The sequence below is a fragment of the Ochotona curzoniae genome, unplaced genomic scaffold (assembly GCF_017591425.1).
Source record: "Ochotona curzoniae isolate NIBS_2020 unplaced genomic scaffold, NIBS_Ocur_1.0 contig_4516, whole genome shotgun sequence".
NCBI lineage: Eukaryota > Metazoa > Chordata > Mammalia > Lagomorpha > Ochotonidae > Ochotona > Ochotona curzoniae.
The window spans coordinates 991,923-997,922 of record NW_024466313.1 but is presented as its reverse complement, the minus strand read 5'-3'; positions in this window follow the sequence as shown (position 1 = coordinate 997,922).

The following is a 6,000-nucleotide window of genomic DNA, read 5'->3' as shown; positions in this document are numbered from 1 at the left end:
AGAACACAAAAAGCCAGTTGTGAAGGACGGAAAAAAACTACCGAAAACCCGCAATAAACACATCAAACATATTCAACCACTTTAGCAATTCAAGAAATGGAAATTGAAATAGAGCTCCACCCGATGACTCAGTGGCTAAATCCTCACCTTGCACGCACCAGGATCCCTTATGGGCACCGGATCATTCCCAGCAGCCCTGCTTCCCATCCAGCTCCCTGCCTGTGGCCTGGGAATGCAGTAGGGGACGGCCCAAAGCCTTGGGATACTGCACCCGCGTGGGAGACCTGGAAGAGGCTCCTGGCTTCTGGCTTGGGATCAGCTCAGCTCCAGCTATTGCAGTCACTTGGGGAGTTAATCAGCAGATAAAAGATCTTTCTTTCTGTCTCTCTCTTTCTCTGTGTAAATCTGCCTTCCCAATAATAAATAAAAATAAATCTTTTTTTTAAGTGAGTTGAAGTAATAGTATCTTCTTTTCAATTAGCAAAATAATTAAAATAATGAAGTTAAAACAATCACTGGTAAAATGTACATACATTTTGATCTTGCAAATAATTCTACTTCTGAAAGTGACTCCTAAGAAAGTACTCACGAATATACAAAGGCTAACATGATAGAGACATTCTATGGTGTGTTCAGACTAAAGAATTACTGAAGACTGTCTAATTATTTGAGAAAACAGTCACAGTCTGGGGTCAGATAAAAATAAAATCACAAAAGACTTCCTAAATAGATGTACATACATGTATGTACAAAATAGTGGCAAAATACGATAAAATATTAATAGCTATTTCAGAGGTTACAGGTGGTATTTATGCTTATCTTCTTACTCATCTGTATTTTCTTTAATGGTTTTATGAATACACATCACTTCTTTAATACAAAGAAAAAGGCCTTCAAGAGAGTGCCAAGGCGCCATGGTTGAGACATTGGGCTTGGTACCACATTATGGTGGAAACGAGCCGGGCATTTGGACTAACAGAGCTTGTGGTAGCTGAGGTCCATTCAGGTGGAGGTTTGTAGTACACACCATGAACTATGGCCGTAGCAGACACAGCCTGGCTGTCCCCTGAGCCCCAGGACTCTGAAACCTACCCCCCAAAAGCCACACACAGCTCTTGGCAGCCTTGTTTGGTTTTAATGGTCATTATCTCCAGAAGTCTTTGCATCTTGCAAACTCCCCAATCCAATTCAGGACAACAGCCCCTAGAGACCACCATTCCCCTCTGTGCTTCTGCATTTGGCGCCTTCTAGGCACCTGAGCGAAGTTGAGTCGACACAGGCTGTGTGCTTGGTGCCAGTTGATTGTGTTCATGGGTCTCCCAGCTTCCCCTGGGTTGCACCAAGTGCAAAACTCCTTCCTTAGAAGGCTGAACAATTCACCATTGGTAGACACGGTACACAGTGTTTCCCTACCTGTCTCATGCTTCCATCCTTTGGCTAGCGTGGCATATGCTGTTAGGAACATAGATGTACAATGCTGCAGCAATTAAACCCCAGAGTGCAATTGCTGAATCATGGCCACCCATTTTCAATTTTCTATTTTTGGGAACTCCATATTGTTTTCAGAAGAAAGGACTCCATTCTACATCTCAAGTGCTCAGGGCTCTCTTCCTCACTGCCATCGGGCTATTTTTGCTGTTGTGAGAAGGAACACTCTGGGGAAGTTCAAGGTGAAGAGGAACCGAAAGACACAGGCTGGTCCTGCAGCAACACATTATCTGAAGGCTGAGGAGGCAAAGGGGAAGGCAGAAGTGCAGCAGACAGAGGAAAGCACCCGGGAGTGGGGTGTGTGAGTGTCTTGGGGTGCTATAACCAAGCCGGGGAGCCCCACAGCCTGGGAAACTGAGGCTTGCAGGAATGAAATCCCAGAAGCTCTACAGGTACACATTAGATCTTTATGAGCATCTCTGCCTTGGGCCTAGGTCAGTGGCATTAAAAATGAAGCTGCCGTCTTAAATTCTTAAAGATGTTCTCTTGACAGAGAAAGGGAATGGCGCCCACCAAAACCAAAGACAAATGCGAAGAACATCCCAGCAAAATAACAACAGAAGACTAAATCAACGAAAAACCCATTCCTAAAATGACAGAAACAAATTACCACCCATTCATATTAACCCCGAATGTAAACGGATTAAACTCATCAACCAAATGTTATATATTAGCAGACCGGATTGAAAAGCAAAACCCACCTATTTGTTGCCTATGGGAGACACATTTCACCAAGAAAGATCAGAGGAAACTGTATCTCCTGAATTTAGATTGTTTTGTTGGTTTCATCTCTTCAAAACACTTTCTTCTCATTAAATTCTTCAATGACTCAAAAATCATACAGTAACATCATTTTCTTCAAGAAGATTGTTGCTTTTCTTTTTCATTTCTTCAGCAAGACATTAATCATTCAGTAGCATGTTATTTAACTTCATTTTGTTAATTTCTATTTTTTCTTCCTGTTGTTGATTTTGTTTTTGTGGCTTTTCATTTAAGGGATGTATAGTAACTGTGTAATGGAGACTAACATATCCAGATGTGAGGATACAATGCAGTATGCAACTCTACTTCCACACAAAGATGATCTCCCAATGAAACTGTTAACTGTGTCTTGACAATAGGATGCTGGACTCTCTGCCATTGTCCATGCCCGCAATGATGGGCATATGACTGAGTATGAAGAACTGTACTATAGTAATGATATAGGGGAACTCAGTGAGGGGGGAGGGAATTGGGGAGGGGATAAGGGAAATCCCAGGACCTATGGAACTCTATCATAAAATGATAATAATAAAAGAAGTAAAATAAATAAATAAATAAATAAAGCTGCCATTGAAAAAATCAGGAAGTCAGAACAGGATAAGGACACGTTTTAACGCACGGAAAAACATTACCCAGTGTGAAGCAGAGACGGCACATTCCAGGAAATGGGAGAGGACAGAACAACAGCAGAGGGTACCTGGAGACTGACAGACTCGGGAAAGCAGCAGACACAATGCTGTGGTGTTGCAGTGACTGATACCACAGGGCATCCAATGAGTGGCAGTTCGAATTGCACTGGCAGCCAGAATTCCAACAGCAACGAAGTAGGAAGGAACATCCATGGAAGCTCAGGAGGCAGACCCAGACAAAGAACTGTCCATCCTGCTGGTCTGTTTGATTTGACCAGGAGCAGAGACAGAGCAGCAGATCCCAGATGGGCAGTGTGGGAACAGGGTGGATTTCACAGCCCAGTCAGCCCCCTAGAACCATATCGGGAGCCATTTTGTTTAAGGAGTCAAGGGCTATGGGGCAGTACTGAGCATGCACTGAGCTGGGAGTGAACTCATTTCAGGATCAGTGAACTGCAACAACGTGGCATTCTACAAGTTCCACCCAAGATAGGTCCAAGTAGCCCTCAGACCTGATGGCCAGCAGATCAAGAACTCTAGTAGAGGCACAGCAAGTGGTGTTTTGTACAGTGTGGCAAAGGCTGTAAGACTGCAGGGACAATGAGCTGCGCATGTGCTGAGCTCGGTGAGAACCTGCCAAGCTCAGTGCATTGCACTGGTCCCACAAGAAAGTAATAATGACAATGACTATTGCATCATATCATATAGGTCAAAATAGGTCCTTGTGGCCCCCAGACCTGATGTCCAACAGGTTCTGGCAAGATCAGCACCACCAACAATCTAGCTATATAGGACACCTGGTATCTCCCTAATTCTGGGACTTGCTCCAACCGGAAGTGGGAGAAAGATTGTACAGACAATAGTACAGCCTCAGCATGGTGTCACAGGAGGTGGAGAGTGGTGAGCCAGGAGCTGGGGTTATGGAGACCATAGTGGAAATCTTTTTTTTTGATGTTGTTCTCTTAATGGTTTTATTTTGATAATCTTTGCATGGTTGATTAGAGCACAAAAGGTCAAAGGCCACAGGAAAGTGGGGAAGGCCATTGTTTCCACATTAATTTTTTTTCCCTGTATCCGGGGTAAGGGGAGAGATAAAGGGAAAAGCCCTCCCGCCCATCCCACGTCCCTGGCGTGAGACATGCTCTGTGGGTCCTGCTCATGCACTTTTGATTGTTCATGAGTTCTGAATTGCTGCCAACCTCGCCATTCCAAACACAATGCAATCTCTTCAGAACCCACTGGCTGACAGTCCTGAGATCAGCAGTTCAGTTGCAGGAAATCTAACATAAGAACCTGGAGCTCGCTGGATGGAGTGGCATAAGTGACTACAAATAAAGAGTTGTGTGCCAACTGCAATAAGTAAAATCAAACTGTAGACCTGTGGGTGACACAGCTTAGAAACCTGCCCCAAGGAGAAGAATCTGATAACCAGAAGTACAATGAGCAAGAGCAAATGAAGAGACAAAGGCACAATGAATATTACTAAAGACTCCCCTGCAAAGGAGCAAAACCCTATACCAACCTCAGAGTTCACTGAGGAAGACATCGAGAAAATGGGAGATACAGAATTCAAAACACTGGTTACAAAGCTTCTTATCAACAAGGAGAAGCACATAAAGCAGGTATTCAAGCATTTCAAGGAATATGTCACCCTGGAAATGAATCAAATGAAAGCTGATACATCAGAAATGAAGAAAACAGTAGAGCAAATTAAAAGTACAGTGAAGAGTCTCCAAAATAGAATGAAGCAAGCAGAAGAAAAAATTTCCAAATAGAGGATTTTTCCTGTCATCAGGGGGAAACAAACAAAAAGCTGGAAGCAGAGCTGGATCAGGCCAAATAAAGCATTCAAGAACTAAAACACACTATTAAGATGCCAAAATATAAGAGTTATGGAAGTCCCGGAAGGTGCAGAAAGAGAAGCTAGGTTTACAAATGTATTTAATGAAATAATAAGGGGAAATTTCCCTAATCTGGAGAAAGAATTGGGAAACAACATCCAGGAGGGGCACAGAACTCCCAACAGGCTTGATCAAAAGCAATCTTCACCACAACACATGATCATCAAGCTCTCTTCAATTGAACATAAGGAAAAGATCCTTAAATGTGCACGTAAAAACATCAATTCACATATAAAGGAATGCCAATTAAACTCACAGGAGATCTCTCACAGGAAACTCTACAGGCCAGAAGAGAATGGAGTGACATATTCCAGATTCTAAAAGAAAAAAAAATTGTCAGCCCAAAATAACATACCCAGCAAAGCTTTCTTTTGTCTTTAAAAATGAAATAAAATTCTTCCACAGTCAAGAAATGTGTAAAGAATTTGCCTCTTTCAAGCCTGCCCTACGAATGATAATTAAAGATGTTCTCTTGACAGAGAAAAGGAATGGCGCCCACCAAAACCAATGGGAAATGCGAAGAACATCCCACTAAAATAACAACAAGAGACCGAATCAATGAACAACCCATTCCTAAAATGACAGGACCAAATTACCACCCATTCATATTAACCCCGAATGTAAACGGATTAAACTCATCAATTAAACGTTATAGATTAGTAGACTGGATTGAAAAACAAAACCCATCTGTTTGTTTCCTACAGGAGACATATCTCACCAACAAAGATCAGAGGAAACTGTATCTCCTGAATTTAGATTGTTTTGTTGGTTTCATCTCTTCAAAACACTTTCTTCTCATTAAATTCTTCAATGACTCAAAAATCATACAGTAACATCATTTTCTTCAAGAAGATTGTTGCTTTTCTTTTTCATTTCTTCAACGAGACATTAATCATTCAGTAGCATGTTATTTAACTTCATTTTGTTAATTTCTATTTTTTCTTCCTGTTGTTGATTTTGTTTTTGTGGCTTTTCATTTAAGGGATGTATAGTAACTGTGTAATGGAGACTAACATATCCAGATGTGAGGATACAATGCAGTATGCAACTCTACTTCCACACAAAGATGATCTCCCAATGAAACTGTTAACTGTGTCTTGACAATAGGATGCTGGACTCTCTGCCATTGTCCATGTATGCAATGATGGGCATATGACTGAGTATGAAGAACTGTACTATAGTAATGATATAGGGGAACTCAGTGAGGGGGGAGGGAATTG